Genomic DNA, 26,416 nt, shown 5'->3' with positions numbered 1-26,416 from the left:
CCCACTTACCCTAACAAAATTGTAACCATCAGAAAAGTTGCTTAGTCAAGACAGAGTATGTCAAAGAAGGGGTGCTACAAGCATATTTATGGGTTTTCCAAGAGTTCTATTGTGTAAATCATTATTTCAAGTACATTAAATATTGGCAACATCTTCTGCTTCAGTATAAGCGAATTCCATTTGAAAATCAATTTCATTTTTACTCACTCAAAAGGACATCAGAAGGATTACAAGTATAAAATGTAAAACTTTATCAATGATTAAATTTGAACAATTTTCAAAATGGATGGATGTCAAGAAAAATATTTCCTTCTTTAAAAAATGGGCAGACTGGGCCTCCCCAGTGGCACAGCGGTTGAGCACTGGGTTGCGAAGCTGCCCGCAGCCTCTGCAGCGCCAGTTTGATCCCCGGCCACCGGGCGAGGGTCCCGCATGGCACGCAGACTCTCTCTCCTGCCGCCCGCTGCTCCCCTTAGCAGTGTATTTCGTCAGTCTGCCTGCTCTGTTCCCCGCTCTCGCTCTGGTGAATTCTCTCACCCTCCCACGCTTCTGACTGTACCCAGTGCTTGTATAAATAAATCTTTAAAAAAATAATAATAATGGACAGACCAACAGCCACACCAGAAACCAACAAGACTAACAAGGTCTATGTTTAATATGTCAATTGCCTCCATCACACTATATAATAGGCAGCAAAAATTTATAAAATGAAATTATGAAAGGCCAAATATTTTCAGAGACAGATAACAGTGAAATTTCTTATAAAAATCAAAACTCAGGACGTGCTGAATTTGAGACTTGTAAGCACAAAATTTAACATTCCACCTACTACTGTAAACTGATTCTGAGATAAATGCTATCCAGAAGATTCTACTGGATACGGCAATGATCACCTTAACATGCAACATGCCATATGACAGCACTACAATACCCTGTAGAAAATATAATGGGTCACAAAAACATAGGCTCTGTTAGGATGATCAAATTTCAAATAATCACCTTTTCCTCTTATTTTGCTAGCACTCCATCAGAATAACAAGTCATATTTAATATTTATACACACTTATTTCAACTTTTTCTTTATTAAATGTTAATAAAAATAACAGTCTTTCAAAATTACAAAAATAAAGTTCTAAGTTGCTAGAAGGGGGAGCAAGAACAAAAAAAAAAAATCTCATTACTGTTCCATGCTCTGGCAAATCTTCTTGAACTTCCATCTATACTCTGGGCTTTGAGTCAAGTAAATGAAATCTTGGCTAGAAAAGGGATATCTTAATTTAGAATAGTGACCCTTTCTAAAGAGAACAGAAGAGAATGCCAATACTACATGTTCTATATTTTTTTAAACTAGCCTACAAGATTTTGTTTTTTTAGTTCCCTCTACTCTATTTGGTTATTTTCACTAAAAAGAATGTTAAAGTGTTATTAACATTATGAAGCAGCATATCAAAAAAGCATCTTTGTCATTAATAAAACCTACAGAACCAGGAGAAAGAAATCTAAATTAAAAACTTAACCAGTTCTTCCATGAACTACAACAACCACTTTACAGCAACAATTGCTGGAAATTCACCCAACCAGCATTTATTTAGGACTTAATGTGTCCCCTGCAGTATATACAATGATGAGCAAGGTCAGCCTAGCAGCTGACCGTAGGCACCTTACAGGCTGTATCCTTCCATGCCACCTCTATGTCACATGCTTCACCATAGGTCCTAACTAGTTCTGAACAAATGTTCTTGCAATATTGATACTGAGAAAACTTTTATTATAAAAAGTATAATCATCTCCAAATGTTTATATATATTTTTTTAAAATTTAACTTATTTTATGTATTTTTTTAATTTTTATAAATGTTATTTTTATATTCCCCATACAATTGCAACCCCCTTATTTTGACCCCAATCCCTCCCCTCCCGCCCCCCACCCCTCATAGAATGTCTCTGGTTCATAGTTTTTGTTGATTTTTATTTTCACTTTCTTATAGTTATTCATTTTCCTGGTCCCTTATTTAAGTTTTCTAGATTCCTGCTATGAGTGAGACCATCCGGTATTTTTCTTTTTCTTTCTGGCTTATTTCGCTGAGCATGATCCCTTCCAGCGCCATCCATGTTGCTGCAAATTGCATGTGTTTATCTTTTTTTGAATGCTGAGTAATATTCCATGGTGTATATGTACCACATCTTCGTGATCCAGTCATCTATTTTTGGGCATTTGGGTTGTTTCCAAAGCTTAGCTATTTTTATAATTTTTAAAAAATAATCTAGGTGGCTAAAGGTTCAACCAGAACCCTTTGGGAACTTCAGGGCAATAACACCAGGACACAGGCAGATCTGGCTGAAGTTGGCTCTTTGCTGGGATGGGGGGAGAGGGAAGGTCACACTGGGTCCCACGTAAACATTTTGACCAACCTATGTCCCAGGGGAAAGACTCCCTATGCAAGACTTTGGATCTGAATCAGACCCATAAATAACCTCCATCTGTGGCAGACTCGGTGGTGTGTGTAAAGTCAGTCACAGAAACACCACTGCTGTAACAGATTTCTAACAAGACCATGTTTTCAATCATCTCATGAACATGAATGCATCACACTGACAAGACTACAAAAACTTAATCAGAATTACAGTCCATTAAACAAAGTAGATTTTATAATCTTATATGGCAAACCTTACGACTTTTTCCTACTGAATCATAACTATTAGCCATATATTTTAAATTCAGAAACAATTTCATTTGAAGATGTAGCTAAAACAAAATTCAAATTTAACATGAAAAAAATCCTATCAGCCACATTTACCTGCCTCCAAACCATCAATGTTTTGCTCAAATCTGTATCAAAAAGATTCAAATTCTTTAACTAAGCTTTCCAAGTTCCAGATAACTCATTTTCAAACTGATTTTTCAACCTCATTTCCCTCTACACTTCACACAGCATCACTCCAGGCAAGTTTAACCATTCTCTCTTGCCTGAATACACTGTTTACTCCACCTTCTTCCACATCTTTTTTCCTATATTCCATCTGCATTAGGTTTCCACTGACACCCCCCCATATGCCTAATTCAAGGGCCACCTCTTCCTGCAGCCTTTCTGAATGTCCCCTCTGCTAATTCCTGTAGGCTGGGATCTGTTGTGGAAGATCCATGCTTTACAAACAATCATTCAAATCTCAACCCTGCCACATGAAGTCAGGCCTTGAGCAAGGGACATGCCTGGCTAACTTCAACCTGAACAACACAGAGGCCATAATAACAACCCTGCAAGGTTTAGGGGGTTCTCAGCAACAGCTGCTGCCATAGGTCCAAAGGTCAACTACAGACAGTGTGAAACTTGGGAAAGGAACTGAAATACCATGAGCCTCCGTTTCCTCACAGGTCAGCTGGGAAAGTCTCTGTTCTTTCATAGGGAGGCCAACATCATTGGGCATCACTGCAGACTCCAGTGCCCTGGGTACCTCTGCCCCACACCCCATCCTCCGGTTCTCAGCCATCCTCTCTCTGGATCCTGCTATGGTCCTCCTGTCAGGTGGCTGCTGCTCCCCCCTCCCGTCCCCCCCATCAGAAGCCCCTCCTCTGAGGGCAGGTTTACAACCCAAGTCTGACATTCTGCAGGCACTTGGATGAATAAACACACTAGTGAAAAAGTATTTTTAGGTTTGAAGTTCTTCGTAGGTATAAACTGAAGCACACAAATAAAAAACAGAGCCTTAAGAAATTCTGAATCTGGAAAACACATGTTGAAACAATGCTTTTTCTTTAAGATTCTGTGAAAACAGTAATAGCTGCAATTTGCCAACTGCCTCCTAGAGATGGGGGGCACTGCCCCTGGGCATCCTCCATGCTGGCTTCTGGGTCTCCCCAGGGAGAGTCACGTTGTGTCCGCTGCCACCACCATCACACTGCACTGGATCCTCCCCAATACAACTGACCATAACCCTCCCTGTGCGCTCATTTTTTCTCATCACCTTACATCCCTGATCAGAAATTCAAGGCGAGCTAAGTCTGTACATGGCTGGCCTTTCTTTCCAATTCCTCCTCTTTATCACAGAACAAAAATGAAATGAATTAGAAGGGAGTGTTAGCACTTCTAGAAATAAATCAACCAAATCTCAACGTAATTCAGCATCTCACGGGTTTTGCCAAGAGATTATCTCTAAGACCCCAACATCAAGGATTGAATAGTTCTTGACAGCCTTCTTCTATCTCAGGAAGGAATTCCACAAAACCTCTCAAAATCAAAAGAAAAAAAAGTTTTCCCGGAATAAGGTTTTCATTAGCAGCAAAGAATCAGAAACAACAGAAAACAGTGAACCGAAACCAAAAATGGTGAGGGGAGGGAGACGCTTTCCATCCTTTCAAACTTACAGTGTCCACAGTACTTTAATATTCTTTGCTCCTCAAGCCAAATACTTTCCTTAGAAAAATAAATCAATGCTTTACATTCCATATTCATGAGTAGTTACAAAAATAAACTAGCATACATGATGGGAAAATTTTTTAGACTTAATAATTAGTCAAATTAATGAAAGTTGACTTCTAGAACATATTTTGAACACACTACTTTCCGACATGGATATCACCTCTTAAAGCATCTGTTTTTTATCTTCAACATTTCAGAATCAGCAAACCTAACAAAAACCGAATGATTCCTCCACCCACCCACCCTTTGTGTGTGTGTGTGTGTGTGTGTGTGTGTGTGTGTGTGTGTGTGAGAGAGAGAGAGAGAGAGAGAGAGAGAGAGAGAGAGAGAGAGAGAGAGAGAGAGAGATGGTGGTCATGAAGACGAGAGAAAGGTTGTAATTCCAGAATTAAAAAATGATTTTCCTGTCCCCTTGTCTGCAACGCATTCCTTGACAATGTAAAAAAAAGAACAAACAAACAAACAAAAAGCAAGAAAAAACAGAAGGAAGCTCAAATTTCATTCTAAGTTCACAGAAGCCTGAGAAGCCAATTGTGAAAACAGAAATTCATGGGCAAAGGAGTGGCCCTTTAAGGTGTTACTTCCTGTGAAGTCGGCCTGGGAGAGGACAGCTCAACCTCTCCTTAGGCAACCAGAGGTGAGCTACTGCAAATGCTCCCCCTCCAGCTAACAGCAACTTAGCTAAACAAGTCGAAGAACAGTGAGCAGGGACGCCAGAGGGGAAAAAACCCTGTCCTCCTAGGAGTTTTGGATTAATTCCAAGAACTTTCCTTCTTCCACTGCCAACAGCACCCATCAATTCCCATAGTAACCAGCCCACGGCTTTCCAACTGGTCCAAAAGGGAGGCCTGCATGCTGCAGACAGCAGCACGTGAGAGAGTGGCCCAGAACCCCAGGCACCAATCCAGTAGTTGCTTAGTGTCTTAGACATTTCAATTCTACTTCCTTGCTTCCGTTCATTTCCAGGTTACCAGATGGTTCTCTGCTTTCTTCCTTCAGCTGATTATGAGGCCATGAAGGGGAGTTTTGTTCTGGGACTCTGCATAAAACAATTTTCTATCTCCTGATGCAACCTTGGTTCAAGTCTATTTGGTACTAAAGCAATCAGCAACCCCAGGGCCCCTTTCCCTCACAATACATGTTTACTGGGTGAAGGAATCTTCTGGTATAGAAATAAAGATTTCAAAGATAATGGATTTGAGATCCAGGGTGGTGATGAAGAAGCTGTACTTTTAAAAGGAATGAAGAACAGACAAAAGGATTCTGAAGTGGGTGGGGGTGACCTTATCTTTGTGAAGAATAAAGCTCATTATGCTGACAGAGCAGACCTGGGACGGGGCAGAGGAGGCCCAGGGGAGACTGAGCAGTTGTGTCCCCAACACACTTATCAAGGACACTGCAATCAGGAACCAAGGCTCAGGATGGTGATTGTTCAACAGGGAAAAGGACAATGGGCTGGGGTGGAGGGTGGGGGTGGATATAAGCAATGATTTAAGAAGTTCAAGAGGAAAGAAAACATTTAGCTAATGCTAACATGCTTATCTAAAGGGTTAATATGTTGAGGAGTTTTGTTTAACTGAAAAGCAAGGTAGAGAATCCCAATACAGTGCAAAGCATGGGCTAGGAACCAGTTCTTTAAGATTCTGCGTCTTTAACAGAATTTAACAGCTACAAGGAAAGAAAATAATGAGGAAGACAGGAGGTGCTGCAGAAAGAAGGCAGCACCTGCCACTGCTGTGGAAATGCTCATTGGTAGATGCTTTTTCTCAGGTGGATGCTGAGTGACGCGGCTGCTCAAGCAGACACAGGGCGTGCATTTCCCATTTCCACAGATACTCCCACATAATTCTCTTGTGAGGATCCCACCTACTGTATGGATGTTCCTATACTATTACAGAATATAAAATAATACAGACCAAAAACATGACTCAACAGCAAGAGAAGTGTAGGAGAAATGGAAGGAAATACATAAAATCATACATATGAATAAACATGTATGGAAATATAAGATATATGTTTATCTTATCTATAAGATGTGTTTATTAGGACAGGAAAATCATGAGTAACTGTCCTTCATGTTATCAGCAGTAAACTTTTTTTAAATAGGCTTATAAAAAAATAAACAATTGAGAAATATCTGAGCAATGCAAAACAAATTCTGAAAGGATTAGTGCTTTAAAAATGTGTATCTAAATTACTATGTGAATTCACCACAATCGCAGTAAAAGGAAGAGGATATTCTTGTAGAAATTCAGAATCGAAGTCTAAAGTTCATATGGGAAAATAAATGAGCAAGAATATGAGAGTAATTATGAAAAAGAAGAGTAATAAGAAGTCGAGCCACAATACTTGCCAGATAGTAACATGTGTTATAAATATACAGTAATTTAAAAGGTGTGAAATTGGTTTGTGAATAGACCATCAATTCAAAGGATAAAAAAATTCTAAAAATCCTCCAAAGAGTTTGACATAGGATAAAATGTGACATTTAAATTCAGTGCACAAAAGATAAATTACTCAGTGGTTTTGGCACAGCTGTGCAACCAACCACGTGGAAAAGAGAATGGGACACTAACTCACATCAAATAAATAAATCCCAATTTGACCCCAAAATTTAAACATTAAAAAAGAAAACACAAACATATTAAAAGAAAGGAGACATTTAGGGCCTCCCCGGTGGCACAGCGGTTGAGCGCTGGGTTGCGAAGCTGCCCGCAGCCTCTGCAGCACCAGCTCAATCCCTGGCTGCTCCCGGGCCACCGGAGGGTCCCACATGGCGCGCAGACCTCTCCTGCCGCCCGCTGCTCCCCTCAGCAGTGTACTTTGGTCCTTCTGCCTGCTCTGCTCCCTGCTCTGGCTCTGGTGAATTCTCTCACCCTCCCGTACTTCTGACTGTACCCAGTGCTTCAATAAATAAATAAATAAATAAATAAATAAATAAATAAATAAATAAATAAATAGATAAATAGATAAATAGATAAATAGATAAATAGATAAACAAATCTTTAAAAAAAAAAAGAAAGGAGACATTTATGTACTCCTAGAGGGCCCAAGTCTTCCACAACTATGAAGTAAAAGATCAATGGATTTGATTATCCAAAAGAGATAAATTTATATGTGACAAAGTTACTAAATAATAAAATGTAAAGCCAGTGGAAAAAATCAGCAGCTCCTATCATGAAGTGCTATTTCTCTTTTTATATCAAGAGCTTATCTCATTAGAGAAAGGGGCAAAAGATCACAACAGTCAATTCACAAAAAAGGAAACTGTTCTTAATCACAAAACAGTATGTGTGACCTCCTGTATATCAAGAGAAATGTACAGGAAACCGCAAGAGATTCCCCTTTTCAGTCATGAAGCTGGCAAAGATCAAAAGGTTTAATCACATACTGCTGTCAAGAGGGAGGAGAAGGGCATACACAGCTGAGGGGAGCGTATATTTCCACAATGTGTGGAGGGCAGTTTAGCAACACCTCCTAAAGATACGAAGATAAACACTCTTTAATCTGGAAATCCCTCTATATCAACCTGCATACTTGCAAGTTCTAGGACAGCCACTGCAGCACTCTAAATAATATCAAAGATTGGAAACAATTTAAAGTCTATCATTAAGAAATTAGATAATAAAGTACAATCATAAACTATAATAAAGCAATGAAAGCATAATAATGTATGCTGGCATTTGTGTAAAATAAATTTAAAAAGCATACACATTAAATGCAATGAAATATGACCTTTCTGGATTGGGGTGGGGGGGGGAGTGGGACATTAACAGAAAAACTGGTGAAGTCCAAACAAATCTACATAGATTAGGTTCACTGCATTACCTTTTGCATTTTACTGCATGGGCATGCATTACCTACTTAAAACAAAATTGAATTTAAAAAGAACTAATTGGGGGGGGGGGGCCCCTCCCGGTGGCACAGCGGGTTGAGCGCCATGCTGTGGAGCTGTCCACAGCCTCTGCAGTGTGGGTATGATCCCAGCCGGCCAGCAAGAATCCCACATGGTGCAGCAGACCTCTCCTGTCTCACATGCTGCTCCCCTCAGCAGGGTATTTCTGACGTCTGCCTGTTCTGCTCCCTGCTCTGCCTCTGGTGAATCCTCTCACTCTCCTGCGCCTCTGGCCTGTACCCCAGCTCTGGTATAAAAATAAATAAATCTTAAAAAAAAAAAAAGAATTAACTGCGATTAAATTTATACCATTCTTGGTATTCATATCCTTTTACATACCGCTGAGAAGAAACATCAAGGGACGAGTGTCAACACTTCCAATATCTCGATTACTACAGCTCAATACATATCTGTATTGTCAACTTTAGCTCCTTCAAGATAGGCGTCATGTCATCTCATCACTGCACTCAAGAATCTGTAGAATTTTTGCCATATTATGTAAGAGTTTAATAAATCAGAAACAAAATTAATATGTTCTGGTTCAGTGATCCAATTTTTGATTGGTAAGAAATGTTGCATTTCAAATATCAAACAATCCTTCTATGTGTTTTGTTTCACCCTTAATTCACAAAGACAGAAAAGTAAGGGACAGAGAAGGATGAAGTTATTCTAACTGAGGATTTGTGTAGAAAATAGAGATCTTTTGGATAAAACTCCTCTCCAACTTAAGAATCTACAAGGAACATAAAGATAAATAAGATACAGTCTTTACTGCAGAAGTTAGGAAACATTAATATTAGTTAATACTTGAAAAGGTGAAACTGTGAACCACCCTAAAACATTTTGAACATTTCCAAAAACACTTTCCACAAAGGCTATTAAATTCTTTTCAAAGAAAAATCACTTATTATGCAACATAAGAAAATGATAAACTTGTCCAATTTAAACAAGTTTTAGTTTTCTAATGTCTTATCATCAAAAATTTGTGTGCTGTATATTTAAGAATGTCCAATGGAAAAATTCTAGCCTCAAACCACACCAATGACCCAATTTTCTATATATATTCACAATACAAAAGATAAGTAAATTAGGAAATACTCTGAGGTCCCTGAATAGGTAAAGAAATTTACTGAACTGCTCCCAAAAATCATCAATAATGCGGTCCCATCTCCACAAATGCAAACCTCTCAGTCTTAGTGCCAAAACCATAAAGCAATATAACCTAGAGCAAGCCTTTTGATCTCTGTGAATACCCACTTTCATTTATAAAATGAACAAAAGACAGTTAAGGTTCATTGCAGGTCTAAGATTTTATTAGCTTTCTTTTTCTTCACACTGAAAATACAAACTAAGAGTCCTTTCAAACAAACACACGTCAGCATGTACATTTGGGGAAAGAGCAACCTGTTAATACTTCCTTCCTGTTTCCAGAGAGGCCTAACACAAAAACCAAAATAATATCTGATTACAAACTGGTGCCATATATAAGCAGTTCTCAAATGAATGGGAAAGGATTTACTCAACTTTATATTGAAATTAAAATGTGTACACTGTTCAGCAAAATATCCACTCCCTTGTATAGTCACTAATGTTTAGGATTACAAAAACTCCTCACTTGGATTTCAGGATATCTTGTATACTATTGTTCCATCTATAACTTCTGCAAGCTACCTTTGAAAATGTATTCTACTAAATACTGTTATGTGTTTATCATTTTCCATAGCACTGACAAAAGATGAGGACACTGGAGGAAAGTTGCACCGCATGCTTTCACATGCAAACATACATGAATTATCAGTGGATAGACTTATCTGATATATTGGACATAACCCTTGGTTTTGAGCTACTGGCTTGAAAGATGACTATGTAATAAAATGCAAATCAAAGTCCATAAGAATTAAACACAAAAGCATGACACTATACAGACTGAGCTTAATTGTCAATTGGAATTTTCTCTTTCAAAAGATAAAAAAAAAAAAAAATCACTGCACTGCTAATAAAAATGATTTTGTTCTAAAGAACTTCTTTTTCCCAAAATAGCCAGTATCTTATGGTATGGGTCCTTCACAAATGAGAGTAGAAGACAGTTTTCCAAGAAACATATAAATAAATTCAAATTTTTAGAGTGAAAGACAATACTTGAGTGGATGAGAATATGAAAGAATATCCATCTGGAACATTAGTCAGAAAAGACCTCTTGAGAAAATGAACCTGAACATGTTTCAAAAAGGGCAAGGTAGACTAACAGGTGGCCAGAAGAAAGGGAAACTCCAGGCAAGAGAAGAGATGTGCATGAAAGCTGCCTCTGTGGTTTCCCAAAGAAGTGCAATCACATGATTGATGTGAAGCCAGGACTGTTTTAGTCACCAAGACAAACTGAAACGGATCACTTATTTATTTCTCCACTCTTAAGGCCTCAGTTTTCCCATCCATTATAAATGAATGATTTCTCTGTACCAAGCAACTGAGAACTTGCTTCCTAGAGGCAGTTCAATGGCAACTAAAGGCCCTTCAATCTGTGAGGGCTTATCAGTCCCTCATGCTAGAGCACCACAGCTGGGCTGGCAACCCAGGGAGGCCTCCAGCTAAAAGGTTTTAGAAACGAAAAGGCATATGCATGATGTGGGGGAAAAGAAGCCCATGAAGATCAACTTCAAAAAATCAGAGCTCTTGAACATAATCAATTGATAAAATAATGATTATATTCTTCTCTTCAGTGTAAGGAACCGTATCTGTCTTCCAAGGTAAACATTCAAAGGAAAGAGAAAAAGCATATACAACGGATGCTTTACTTTGAAGAATGTCCTTCCTTTAAGGTTCTTTAAAGGAAACCAAAGGAGGTGTGGCACCTATTCCAGCTGCAGAAGCAGTTCCCATTTAATTATGTACTCCCTCTGTCCATGGTGTCCATGGTGAGGAAGGTGTCAGGCTGGACAACCTTTAGGACAGAGACAAGCAGTTAAGTGAAGAGTTCTTTCAAGGCTCAGAAGCACTTAAAGACAACTCTCATCTCCAGTTTTACACTAATACAGATTCTGTTAACTAGGTATTATTTTTGTTAAAAAGGCCAATGGACATTATAACAACTTACTTGCAATTATTTCACTGCAAAATTTTTATGCATATACAAATTTACAACTGGTAGTAAAATGTAATCCAATAATAAAACTAGTCTTTAAAAAAACTTCAAGTATTGGAAGTTAATAAGGTTCACTTATTTGTAAAATTTAGCTCCTGCCTGTCCCCTTTTCTCTACATAAGCATGTGGAATTAAAAAATCCATCCTCTGCTAATGGGAGGTACTCTGGTAAAACAATTTGGGAGTATATATTGCAATATCACATGAACTAACACAGGCCCTCCAAAACGTATGTCCATGTGCACAGAGCCAAGCACAAAGATACTCTTTGCAGCCCTATTTGCAATAAGAAACTATGAGAAACAACCTATTAATAGAATAGGAAAATGGTAGAAAAACTATCGTATATTTCCATGACAAGTCTACAAAACATTATGTGGTATTTTGAAAAAAAAAGTTACTAATATTTGATACAATATCAATTATGTGAAGTTTTAAAACAAAAGTAGACTACTTTTATATTATAAATGAGAATCAATATAAATACCAAATCAACAAAGCATTTGCCTCTGCAGAGTTAGTCGGGGGAACCATGAAGGGAAAGGTAGGAAGTAAACCTTCTAGAGTCATCTATTACTTCAATTAAAAAAATTAATTTTAAAAAACATCTCACAAGAACGTCATAGAGTTAATAAAGTGATTTCAGATTAAAGAAAAAGGTAAAAATAGTATCTCTGCAACCATACTAAATTAAAATCTATCCAAATCTAAGAGGACAAATTGCCAGGAGCAAATGTTAATACCATCATGAATGACGGTGGGATTTTATTTGATGAAGAACAGAGGACTTTGTTGACTTAAACGGCCACATGAAGCTTCAGCTCATGTAACAAGTTATTACTGGTGTGGGCTGGCTCACCTATTCCTTTTCCCCAGGCTAAAAACCTGACAGTAACTAAGAGAGCACCAAATGTAAAAATTATACTAACATCACTAAATTAAAAGTCATACTTTCTTTGAACCACCAAGATACCTCTCCCACCAGTGGCCCATACTGATGTGAGAATATAAACTTCACTTGTTAATAAAGGTCAGCCATAGTAAGGCTAGGAAGCAGGCTCCCCTGTAGTGCACTGTCCAGATGAGCAGGGCCTAGATGGGCACCACTCACCTCCTCAGTGAACCCGGTCAGCCACCCTCTAGCTACCTTTCTCAGGGAAAATAAAACAGACACTTAATTCAGAGAATTACATCACCAATAGTATGTCCATCCGTAAGAGCTACTGGAATGAAAAAGGAAGGAGGGAGGGAGGGAATAACGTGTTTTACTTTCATGTATGATTTACTTTAAATATAATAAGTGCATCATTCTCATTTTGTTATAAATTGCTGTGAGATTCCACAGAAAATAAAAACTATGGCAGAGTAAGTAACTGGAAAATGTCCTCATTACATCATATAAAGTAGCTTATAAAACAGCATATAAGATAGGATCACTATTTTGCTTTTTAAATATATACATGGTCACATAGAAGAACAAAAATTGAAGAAAACTATTAAAATGTCAGCAATCCTAAAGAAAAAATGACCCAGACAGGAAGGGAAGCAAAAATGTAACCGATTAAGAAAAGAGACACATGTAATGTGTTACTACTCCCTCTTGGAATCCTGGGTCTACCTAACTGTAAGGTGACAATTTTGAGAAACAGAAGGAAACTGGGCATGGACTACAAGACTACCTAGCAAATATTATTTTAAAATAATTATTAACTTTGTTAAGGATAATGATGTGACATTTTTAAAAGTCATTATCTGTTCCAGTTATTTACTGAAGAATTTATAGGTTAAAAGACAGAATGGCATAATATCTGTACTGTGCTTTAAAACTCCAGGTAAATAAATAAAAGCAAGAAGACAGATGGAACAAGAATGGTAAAATGTTTGTTACTACAGAAGACAGATGACAGGTACACAGGACTCAGTGCACTGTTCCCTATACTTTAAATTTGAAAAGCTCACTAAAAGTAAAAATGCTAGCAGGGATATTATCTCTGGGTAGTGGAGAGTGGGTGACTGGATGGGAATTGTATGATTTTTCCTTTGATCTCTGTTCTGTTAGGAACATCCAAATCTTATACAAGAAAATATAAATTACTTTAGTTACTTGAAGAAACAAATGTTACTCTTTTAGGATGGGCTGGTGGGTGGGTAGATGGATTGGATGGATCTATCTTTTAGTGCCTAGTCGCAAGTTTGCCAATTCTGCGTGTTTAATTCTCCCTCTATAAACACTGCATTGCATTTTAGTTGTATTTCCATAAAGGTCTTATTACAACTGTTGAATTACTATGATAATTTTTTTAAGGAAAGGCTACTATCTCATTCATTTCTTAATATTTTTTATTGAGGTAACAGTGGTCTACATTGTTGTTTGTATTTTAGAGGTGCAGGATCCTGACCCCTCAGATGTACTCCCATAGTGCACCCACCACAAAGCACCCACAGTCCACCACCTTGGTCCACTATGCTCCCTCACTTCTCCCCCTCTAGAAAAGCAACTTGATGACAAGGGCATGTCTTTCTTTTATTTCTATCCTGGTCAAAAGCTCCCTCTATATAATAGGTATCAAATAGTTATTCACTTATTTGAATTAACTCTACTAATAAATTCTGGGAGGAACAAGTGACAATAGCGGTAGACATTAAATATTGCAGCCACATACTGTAATCTTACATATTGTAATCATAAAAGCTTTAAGGTTAGAACACACCCAGAAATCCCTCTACAAAGACTGATAACCATCAACTATTTCTCAGTCCATTTGGCAAACCATCTATTTTCCTTTGTCTGTGGAGAAAAATCAGTAACAGAAAATGGTCGATTATTGAACTGAGTTACAGACTTTTCTAAAAAAAAAAAAAAAAAAAAAATGATTCTGAAAAAAAAAAAAAATCAAAGTCCATTAGTTCTTCAGCAACCACTCATAATTTAACCTGAAGACTCATCCAGAGTACTCACCAGACCATTTTTAATAAAGAAACCATTATAGGGAAGAACACAGAAAAAGCCAGGTGCTGAGACAAACAATGGCTCAGGAATATCCTCTGCTCTGTGGAGGCTGTGGTCATGTAAAGGGAGGCACGTCCACATGCCTGGTATGTGCTTTGTCACTGCCTCACTGGAGGCCGTGGCACGTTTAGTGCAGATGTGATGCATAGCTTTCTGCAAGTCTAAGGCATTCTTCTCTACATTCTCTTGCTTAAAGATCATTTCCCAAAACACACAAAGCTCTCTACCCAGACTACCAAGACCCCCAAAACATGGCATATTGGAGGTCCCCACACATAAGACTTCACCTATCGCTGCCCTTTATTTTGCATTTGTAAGTTCTAGCTCAAGACACTCAAGTATGAGTAAAGATATTCACAACTTCCTTTTATACATAAAATATGCTCAGGTATTAACAAATACCAGATAAGGTCCAGTTTTTGAAATACAAGCCCCACCACTAAATTTCCCAAGCTCTTGGAGAGAAACATCAAAGTACCATGAACTGGCGGAAGCAAGCTCTCCCCAAGTGTCATCTCCTAACCGTATGGCTAGCAGGCAGATTGCACTAACAGATACACTGTTGGTGGTCACCACCATCGGAAAGACCTCAATTCTAAAGTTCCAGAAGCCAGTTCTTCAAAAATACTTTGACCACTCCCCCCACCACAAACTTTTAAGGTAGGTAGGTGGGTACAGGATGGATTAGGGCTGACTTCTGCACAGTTCCCACCCTGCTCTCCGCCTATATCCATACACAGTTGCTGTTCTTGCTTCCATGTTTTCTGATTCCTTAATTTTAGACTTTGGTTCAAATATACTCATTTTGGCAAATTTAAATTCATTAAACAGTCACTCCTCCAAAGAAAATTTCATTCCTATTACCATTTGTTCTATTTTGTCACAAGAGATGTGTTTAAAGGAGGCAACTTCTTATTTTATGTTCTGGAGAACATAAAAGTAGGAATTCAGTGAGAATAAGTTGTTCTTACTAAAGAGAGAGGGGTATCACAGCATTAGTAAATGTGAAGAGGTGCTATTAAAGTTCTACAGGCCAAAGGATTGCATATAATTTTCTTTTTTAAGAACATAGAAGATACCTTTGAATAATATATAAGTATAATGAAATAATTCTGAAGTAACCTCAAGGCATGCTAACCTCAACTCAAATGAGTCACGACTAAAGAGAAAAGGAAAGCTCTGCAGTCACCCTTTGCTACTATAAATTTTTCATATTTTCATCGTATGTTATATATAGTTAGCATATAGTTAATAAAATTTTAAGTATTGATCCAAAAAGGTTGTGTCCCTTTTTTACAATTTCAATTTAGGTTGACCCAAAGAATCTAACAAGTCTGTCCAGATGAACATTTGTGATATTGTCTGGTGAGAATTAATACACTCAAAGTCCTATTACTGTTTAATCTATTGTCTTTGTCATTGAACTATGTTCAAAGAGGAAACTGCACTGAATGTGAACAGCAGTGCTCCCGTGTTTTAAAGAAGGTATAATCTGTGGGCCTTCCCAGTGGTACAGTGGTTGAGCGCTGGGCTGTGAAGCTGCCCACAGCCTCTGCAGCGCTGGTTCAATCCCCCAGCCACCAGCAAGGGTCCCACATGGCGCACAGACCTCTCCTGCCACCCCTTGCTCCCCTCAACAGTGTATTTCGTCAGTCTGCCTGTTTCTGCTCCCCACGCTGGTGAATTCTATCACCCTCCCAGGCTTCTGACTGTAGCCAGTGCTTGTATAAATAAATAAATAAATAAATCTGAAAAAAAGAAAAAAGAAAGCATAATCTCTTAGAACAATGAGGAAAACAGAAGAGACTGTGCAGTAGTGGATTTCAGGGGTCAGATTACAGTTTGATAGGCCAGGCAGCCAGGAAGGAAATGTTCTCCAGGCATCCATTTCTTACCTGGTCTCTGAATCTGCTACAGTCTCTCTAGTGTCTGGATGGCCAACGTAAGGCAATATGATCACTAGATTTCTTGCCACCACTCCATATAACACCCAGAAAAGCCTGGGAAAAAGTGCCAATATGCATTTTTTAATTCTTTTTGCATATATCAATTGTTGAAACTTCCTTTAAAACATCAAAAAGTATGTCTTTACTGCTGTATATTGTTCCAGCAAACTATTAGTCTGAATGAATGTGACCAGCATTATTCTTTTTTATTATCAAGAAAAGCAGAAAACTTCTTTTTAAAAAAAAACGTCTTTCATTAAAAGCAGAAGCCTGGGATACAATAAGCAAAGTGAAGTAAAAAAATTTAAATAATCTCTCACTTACCTACAAGTATGTATTTCTAAATTTATAAAAAGAGAAACTCCAATGCAAAAATAAAATGCTTGGGGAAATTATTCAAATGCTGTCATGCATAAAACACATAATTTAGCCAGAGATCATTATCAATTAACATCAATCTTTGTTTCTTGCTGGATATTTAGAAAGAAGGTAGCAATTAAAAAAAAAAATTAAAGGGAAGTAAAAAAGAATACTTTCTCAAGTATATTCTAGAACATGCTACTCAAAAATTTCTAAGATGATGATTTTTAATAAGATACACGGAACTACCTATAAAATATTGTTTGTTTTGTGGGTTTATTTGTTTTTTTTTTTTTTTTTGGATTTCTGTTTCCTTTTGGAAGAAGGAGATCATTCAGCTGTCCTTCAAGTAGAAAGACAGCACTAGGAAAGAAGGCCAGGAAGTCACACCCCCAGCAGTATGGGAAACAGTCCAACCAGGGCCTCCTTCCCCCACTGTCTGCTGGATCTGAACAAGTCCCACGCCAAGGAGAATACTCTCCCATCTGACCTAACAGATACACTACACCAGCATCATCTAAAAACAACTCAGTTCAAAAGACAAGGTACAGCTGTTAGTACAGCAAACTGAAAAAGCTTGGCCTCACAGTACTCCCTAGGATGGAAGGCCTCTGCTAAAACTGTGCCATTCACGCTTACCAAGCGGCGTCAATCTGTAGTTAGTGTGCACTAAAGGTGCACATTTCTATAGTATGGGATGGGGGAAAAGTGACTCTTGGAAAAAAACTTCCAAGATGGAGGTGTAAAACAGAGGACGTTCAATAACATGCAGTGATTTTCCTTCCTTCCTTCCCAAGGTGCCTGAGCTCTAGTACAGCCACCCTGGCAGAGCACTCCTGCCGGCTGCATGCTTCACCACTAAGCAATTCTCAATGCACCCAGAGATGCTATGGTCTCAAAGACAGCTTTTCAATTGTGTTGCTAATAAAAAACATGAGGCTCTTCAAATGGCTAAAAACTACAGAGATCTAAAAATCTTTCCTTCATTCCACATATATTAAAGAATGACATTGGGAATGGTCAAATAAATACTAATGGGAAAGTGTCCTAATGTACTTCAAAAACACTTTCAGAGATAATCGCTCCCCAATTTCTCTTACTGAAATTCACAAAAGGTTGTAAATAGCAAGCCACTTTGAAAGCAATGCTCCAATTACTCAGAGGACTTCAGAAAAGAAGCCCTTAGCTCTGCACAAAGGTTTATGGAGGTGAGATGCTCAGATAACCTTGACTCTCTCTTATAGGATGCAGCTGCTCCAGGATAGTTGAATCCTTAGAAAATTTTCTTCTGCTTCTGTCAAAGCAGCAGATAAGAAAAACCCCCGCCAATGTCTTTGTTTCAGCATATCTGAGATGAAAGTTTAGTACAAAGTAACCAAACCAAAGAAACCTACATAACCTTCAATTCTTATCTGAATTTAAGAGCTTAACATAATGGAGTGTTTTCAGTCTGTGGAAATGTCTCTATCTGCATTAAGCTGTTATTTTTATCAGTAAGAGAATATCGGTTTGTAGCATATTAAAATATTGGAGTAATGTCCACTATTAACATTCGGGTGGGCCTAGGATAGGACTGGGTTTCTACCCAGGAGAAGGCAAACATAATCACTCTAAAATTTAAGATAGACATCAGCAAGTGTCCATAAACCATTCAAGCCTCTCAAAATTTTTAGGATGAGCTTGGCAGTTCAAATCATACACTAGCAAACCATGGCTAACAAGATTTTTATTTAGAACATGGAGGTATTTACTCCATTCCAAGTGGACACATCCATGAGATGGCCTATGGGATTATATACTAATTATAGGCTGATTTCTTTCAAATTTTAAGAAACACAGATTTTTTTTAAATACATTTACTATGGAATGAAAACATCAGTATGTAACAAAAACCTCTTATAGAAGATTTTTTTAAAACCCATTTACTATGGAATGGATACAGCGTATGTAATAAAAACCTCTTATTAACTGAAGTAGTCAGAAAGAAAAATACCTAAACTATACAAAGCTGACAATATTGAATTCAGAAATCAATGACAGAAACTGCACAGGAAGTTTCCCCTTTTCTCCATTTCCATTTGTGCCGCTCAACACTAAAACAAGAAAGGAAGAAAACCCAGTGGGGAAAAGATACGGGATCCACATTTGATAAATCAAAAATCTACTATAAAAAACAGGTTTCCTAGGAACCAGTGTGTGAATGACATATCCCTGCCCCCACCATGACTCTGTGACAATTTTACCAACTCACCGTACTCCACTTCAAAGTTATAGTAAATCTTGCTTTTGGGTCCAACTTGAGGTATTCGTTCAAAACCTAGAATAAAATAAACATGAACATTAGTATACAAGGTTATGTGTGGATTCTGGAAAACATACAACTATACATCAAAGTTTATGGGGGGTTGGGGAGAGAGCAGGAAGGGGAAGAATCACTGTTACAAATCATAACTGAAATGGTACATACTTTACTCTAAAACCCTCTTTAATTTGTAATCTCTTCACCTGCAATTCAACACACATTTAAATTTAAGGCCACCAATAAGCCAAACACTGCCACTTAAACAACAAATTCTTAAGCCTAGGTCTCTAGGCAGAGTGCTAACCGCAGCCTCACCTCATGCACAGTAACCTGCTCAGAAAGTCCTGGGGGAAACCCAGGAGCCAGGACCTTCTGAAGCAAGCTCCACAGGCAATTTAGCTGTAGTCAGCACCCATTACTCCCTAAGGGAACTCCTATTCCAAACCAATTATGTCCCCCAGGGGATGTCAGGCAATATCTTGAGACATTTTTTAATGTGACCACAGTGGAGAGGGGCATGAATAGGTAGATGCCAGGAATGCTGCTAACCTAACCATCCTACAATGCACAGGCTGGTAGGAGGAATGCACAGGTCAGCCCCCACACAACAAAGAATATCTGGCCCAAAATGACAACAGTTGTGAGGTTGAGAAACCCTGTTCCCAGGCAACCAAACAAATAATTTCTGATTATTCACAAAATCTGAAATTCTCATACTGGTTGCTGCAAATAGGTTTTAAGATCCCACCATAGTCACAAAACATTTCCTACACATGTTAAGCTTATTATTAGTTAAAAGAACACATATGCATGTCCCAAATTCCTAATTTACAGTATATGTACTTATTTCTTTAATATTGTAATAAATCAAACTATACTGGTCCACAAGAGCGTCTAAGAAATGAATTGCTTATTGTTTACTGAGGTAAAGTACTCTTTCAAATTATGTTAGTTCTCAAATTCTTTCCTGAAGATATAAAATGGAAATAAGAAGAGAAAAACTTAAGTAACCTAGTGTCACTCACAGATAGTCCCAATTCCCAGTGAGGACAAGAGGGAACGTTCCTCCTACTGTAACAGGGTGGCACCCAGGAAAGGGGAAGCTTCCAGGTTTCCTGCCCTACCCAAGGGAGGGTGGGACTGGGCAGGGAGAGAAGAAGCTGCAGAGGAGACTGAGGAAGGAAGGAAGTGGATGGAGAGCCAGAAGGAGACCTGGAGGAGGCACATGAGCAGAGTGACATGTGAAGAAACTGAGCGTGCCTTTTGGTCATGGACTGGTTGAAACAGATGTGGGTGAGAGACCCGTGGGGAGGTGACAATGGCGGTTTTTGTCTTGATTTTGATTTTGCTCTTTTCCTTCCAGACTTGTCTGGTTGTTTCTGACCCTTTTCTGTGGGTCCCCAATGGAAGATGCTTTAGACTTGTGGCAGGCTTCAGGGACTTGCTCTGGGACAATCCCATTTGGGTGGACTTTTACCCACGAGGGGACGGATAACTTTGGGTGCCTGACTTAGAAACTATACTCTTTGCCTTTCCTGTCTTATTTCCTAATTGCATTAAAGTTCCTTTTCGTTAAAGTCTCACATGTTTTGTGTTGATGCGGTGGATGGCAGAACCTACTTAGAGCAGGCAGCTTTGCAGCGTATGGGGTGCCCCTCTCCCTGCCCTACTGTAACACTACCAGCCTGTTAGTCCACAGATTAGGCCCCTATCTTTTAGTCAGCCAAATACAAAGGTATTTCAAAACTTATTTTAACAGCATAACACGAGACTTGCTGAGGGCCTATTACGTGCCAGCACAGTGTTCTTATGCAGTACAACAGAACAGAGCGTGGGTAGATGTTCCCACCCTACAATAATCAAGTGGTAGAAACCTCAGAAGAAACTAGGGTAAGAAACCCAAAAAAGACATTCTGAGAGTCAGATATCCCAGATAATAAAACTTGCAGTTTTCACACGATTGACCTACAAACTACACCCACAGAATGGGTAAAGCAAGCAGCAACACTCAAAGCCTATACTTTGCTTTGTTCATCTTAATAATGAAGTAGTTCATTACACAAATAAAACATACCTGACAGCTGATGTGCACAAGTAACCCACTTAGATACATGAAGAAACATGCAAGTTTAAAACTCAATCAAAAGGATATGATTTATGAACATTTAGAAAAATTCCATCAGAATTACTCTATTCCAACTGGACATTTCCATGAGATGGCACAGGAGTTTATATTCTAATTATAAACTGATTTCTTCTTCTGAATCCCAGAGCTATGAAGTAGCACCCAAACCAAACCCAAGCACCATGACCCAGGCCGTGGGCACCAGGTGGGAGGTGGGACAGAGGGACAGAGACTGGCATTCATATCCCAAAACACGGAGATTTGGGCAGTGCAGGTAAAAAGGTTGGCAGAGGCAGGTCTTCAATCTGGAGGTGCCTACCCAACATCTTGGGCACACTTCACTAGCCAAGTCATTAGGAAGCTTTCCTGAGTGATGTGCTTATCCAAAGAAGGGACGAAATGGATGGAGCTAAACTACCGATGAGATTCAAGATGCCTGCGAAATCAACACAGAGCCTTTCCACTGTGGAAAGAAGGCAGTTGGGAAGGCAGCCTAAGCCACGAACCAGAAAAACAATGACCTCTCATCAAAGACAAATTCCTAACTAATGGCTAAGAGAACAAAGCAATGCTAGGAATAAAGGCAGATCCCCAAATTATCAAGGTACAGAAATGTTCATGTACCATGTGGGATTTAACCCCTGCCTCCATTTATCTACATTTAAATTGGTCTTTAAATAAAAACTCATAACAAATTTCCCAAACATAAACACTTCATTTTTTTTCCTCCTTCTGCAGTAAAATATATTCTGTTCCAAAAAAGAAAAGTTGCTCAATTTCCTGTCAAAGGCAATCCGGAGAAGGCCACCTACACTATATAAGCAGCAAGAAAGAAACAAAATGCTAAAGAAAATCCTGCATGTGTGGGAGTGTACTAAGTACATGGTAACTACCACTCTGGGTTTTTTAAAGCTTCTTTCCTTGATCATTCTGAGAAATATGAAAATCAGTGCAACTGCTAAAGAGAAGTTTGTCTTCCAACCTACCTAAGGAAAACAAGCCCTATGCTGGATTTTAGTTCTACCAAAGAAATAAAGGGGTGGGGATGGGGGGTGGCAATCCAATGCCTTTTAACACATGATTTTCTACATTCTATTTCTACCCAACAAAGGACTGCCATGCAATGTGCTCAAAGAAAGAAGGCTACTCTGAAAATTAATCATCCCCTGTAACTGTCCTACCTCCACCCTTCATCCCCCCAAATTTTAGACTAGGACCAGCTTGGTCTCAATATGCTTAATCCTAAACCTTTGGGAGCTAACTATTCACACTAAAGCCAGCTGACTAGATGAGGTCTTTCTCTCAAATTTCCTACATGGCTTGTACTTTCTGAAACTATAAATTCTGAGGTAGTAATCAACCAGAAGCAACACTTCTTACTAAAAGTCTGTATGAAACATGAGGTAGCTGAAGGTAGTGAAAAGAGAGAAAGAGAAAAGACAGCTCATCAGTGAACTGAGGAGAAAAGAGTAAGTCAAAATAAAATACTGGTCATCACTGACTTGGAACACAGTGCAGCGCCATATTTCTGTAAAACACACGTTCCACTGAAGGACGCACTACGTGAGCAGGGCAGTATACACTGGTGAAGGCAAATAAATAATGAACAGGGGAAAACGGCACTAATGAGTCAATAAAAACCAAACTACTAAACCAAGATTCAACTGCAAGCCACGCTGACGGGCAGCTGCAAGACAAGAGAGCAGATACAAGCAAACGCTTTTGGCTATACAAATGATTCATTTGATAAGCTATAGATTTTGAGCAGCAGGAGAGTTTTCTATTTTGTTTTTGCTTAATAATAAACTTAGATATTAAAAAAAAAAAAGGTTGCAAGACTAGTACAAGTAACTTTAATTCTCTGAACCACCTGAGAGTAAGAAGCCAGCGTGCTGACCTCTCTATCACCCCTGCAAAGTGTAGTGATCAATTTCTAGCAGGAAGGGTATTCTACAATACCACATTATTTATGACTATCAATATCCAATTTAACACTGAAATAGTAACATCATCTAATCTACACACCAGATTTAACTTTCTCTAATTAGCACCAATAATGTCCCTTTGAATAAAAGCACCCAACCCAGGAGCTCACGCTATACCGAGCTTTGCTATCTCATTAGTCTACTGCATTCAAGAACTCCTCAGACTTCCCTTGACAATTGACCTTGACAATTTTGAAGATTCCATGTCAAGATGTTCCTTAATTTGCGTTTATCTGATGTTTCCTTATGCTTAGAGTCAAGATACGAATTTCCAGCAGGAATGTCACTAAAGAATTCCTCTTATTATATACCTATGAGGGAACACACTATTTCAATTTTTTCCCATGGCTGGTAAGCTTGTATCACTTGATTAAGGTGGGAGCTGCCATATTCTTCACTGTAAAGTTTCTCTTTTTCCTTTTGTAATTATCAAGTATTTTATGGGGTAATAGGGTGATATTTTAAGACTATATAAAAATTCTATTTCTCAACAAACCCAACAAATTTAGCATCCACTGATAATTCTTGGCAAACTGAACTATACTTTGATAGTTGCCAAAAACTGATTTTCTACTCTGGGTGTATGTCTTACAATAGGGGCACCACTTTACCTGGGTCATCTGAGTGAACAGAATTACAGGCATGTGTGCACACACCAAGTTCTTTTTTTCAGTATCTGTCTACATATACTGAAAACAAAGGGCTCACAAAGATACTTTGACTTCCAAACCAGCACCACAGGGTTCATTCTAATTTTCACCTTTTCCTTTATAACACTAAATCTGGCTCCCATTAACCTCAATTTACTTACTTCTAGGAGTCATTCCCCCAACTTCCATAATGCTATCCCCTACTTCAGATCTACTGTAGTATCAGAAAATGTCTGCTCTAACAAAAACACCAAGGAAGATGTCTGGACAGCCAGAAACCACTCCAACTCCAATGGAACACCACAGAAAACACTGCAACCTCCTGCATCCACCTCCACTCCCACCAACAAAGGCCCAGTAAAGAGAGTCAAATGCATTACACTTACCTGTGTTAGTGTATCTACAGAGACTCTCACTATGTAATATGCTACCATCTGCACAAAGTCCAGAGAGACAAAGCTAAGAATATACTGCTTACAGATACATTCATTTTTAAAAGCAAGCGGATGCTGAACATAAAATTCAGGGACAGTGGTCACCTCCAGAGGGAAGCAAGAGGAACACACGACGGCTTCCAAGTACTGATCTCAGTCCAGCTCTTAATGAGAGCCCACCACTGCTGAGCTGGTGTTCCTTGACAAGTGCAATTAGTGTCTGACCAAACCCCGTGGGAGTTGCTAGTGAGGATCAATCTTACATTTGATAAGACGATTGAGCATATGTCATGGCCAGACAAATAAAAAGAGGTGAGCAGAAGAAAGGAAAGACCAAAGAAAACAAAACTACAGGACAAAAGTAATAAAAGGACACAGTGGGGTGCAGAAATAATTCAAGCTCATGCAAACTTCATGCCGCAGCCTATTGGTGTCCGTTGTTTATAAAGATTAAGAAATGTAAACCCATCCTGTAAATACAGTGAGCATGTGAGCATCACACAGAAAAATAAATCTCAACAGAGAAAAAGGAAAGGAAAGCATCAACAGACAGCAATGCAGGGCAGGCTTGTTTTTTTTTTTTTAAGGTTTTCTGTTACTTCTTTATGAAAAGAGCAATCAGTCAGTGTTGAAATCAGCATCTGGCATTAGAAAGACAAGAAGTTATCCTGAAGAATTTCTGAATGAAGATGACAAACTGAATAAATTAATCCATAGGCTCTTGTTTCTTTCATCTTACATAATCACAAAAGGGACAGAAACTATCCCTCAGAATAAAGAGAGAACATCTCAGTTTTTAAAGAAATTCAAAATCTAAAGAAAGAAAAAAAAAGAGAAAAAAAAAAAAAAGAGAGAGAAAACCCTAAAGCATATTAAAAAGTTTCAATGCAAACTCCCTGATAATGAATTTGGGTAAAAAAAAAATATGGCTCTTTAAAAAATAATCTTCCCAAGCTAATCTAATTTGCTGTTATTGAAACAACCTACTTAACAGGAGACCATAAGACTTGAATTTCTTAACTTCAGTGGATTGTGATAACTTATGAAGACACAAGAAAAATGTACTTCCCAGAAAAGTACATACCAATGGCTTTTTATCCTATTTATACAAACTACTTACTTTCTTAGTGCAATTCTAAGTACAAATGTTCTATATAGACAGTCAAGCAAATAAAGTGGCCAGAAAGAGGATGAAGTGGTGATGACAAGAGAAATAAGTCCTGCTCAAATAATCATTATGTCCCTTCTTACATACAAATATATATGAAACTTATATAAGCTTACTGTTTTCTTCTTGAGGCTTTTCCACCTCCCAAGTCACCTCTATCTCCCCATTTGCTCAAACCAAAACCGAAGCCAAAAGCCTATGGATCCTCTTCTCCACTTTGCCTGTCAGCCACTGTTATTAGCTCTCAAATGGACAACTGCCCAGATTCCTCACTAATCTCCTTTCTACCTCTGATCATTTTCCAGAGTAATCAAGCTGAGTTTTTAAAAGGTAAAACTACTGCTGAAGAACCCATAATGGTTTTCCATGTCCTGAGATGTCAAAATAAAAGGTAAAGTATATAAGATTTTACCCAAATTTAAACTGCCATGTTAGCCTGCCAGAGTTTACGGATGCTGGCAAAAGACAAGAGACTCATGTGTCACAGTTAAAGGAATTTATTACTCAGAGGAACAGCAGTAGCCAGAATATCAGCATTTTTGGTGCCAGTCCCAGGTGACACAAAGAGGACCAGATTGATACCTGCACGGGAGTGGCTTTTGTTACAGGAGAGTAGCCCTGAGCTAATGACCCAAATCTTTATAATGAGCAGTGAGTTATCTGACCTTTAGTCCAGAAAGAGATATTGTCTTTATTATAACAGACCATAATGTGCCCAATCTTTGCTGTGGAGGGAAACAGTCTATTTTCCAATCTCTATTTGTTGACCATATAGATCATCCTTGAAAACAGTCCAGAACAAAAGTAGTCAGGGGAGAAACACAAGACAGAATAGTCTCCCAAGATTAGAACAGACGCCAATTTCTTAGCATGGTCTATATTACGTAATTGTAATAACATGCAGAATCGCTGTCTCCCGAGCTTCACTGGCCATTGGTGGTGTCCTCAAATAAGGACACCTTTGCCACAAGGGTCCTTTATCTAA

The 26,416-nt window shown here is 38.5% G+C and overlaps 1 protein-coding gene across 10 annotated transcripts in view; it reads right to left on the bottom strand.

Moving 5' to 3' along the window:
* Nucleotides 1–26,416, bottom strand: part of SIPA1L1 (signal induced proliferation associated 1 like 1) — a 517,634-nt gene that overhangs the window by 424,182 nt on the left and 67,036 nt on the right. For all 10 annotated transcript variants that reach the window (XM_054691354.1, XM_054691347.1, XM_037503618.2 and 7 more), the window contains exon 2: nt 19,019–19,084. The gene's annotated coding sequence lies outside the window, so the exon portion shown is untranslated. The remainder of the gene's footprint in view (nt 1–19,018; nt 19,085–26,416) is intronic.

The sequence above is a fragment of the Talpa occidentalis genome, unplaced genomic scaffold, assembly GCF_014898055.3.
Source record: "Talpa occidentalis isolate TD23 unplaced genomic scaffold, MPIMG_talOcc4v2.1 talOcc4.11, whole genome shotgun sequence".
In the NCBI taxonomy this organism is placed as follows: Eukaryota; Metazoa; Chordata; class Mammalia; order Eulipotyphla; family Talpidae; genus Talpa; species Talpa occidentalis.
This window is presented reverse-complemented; position numbering and strand designations above follow the sequence as displayed.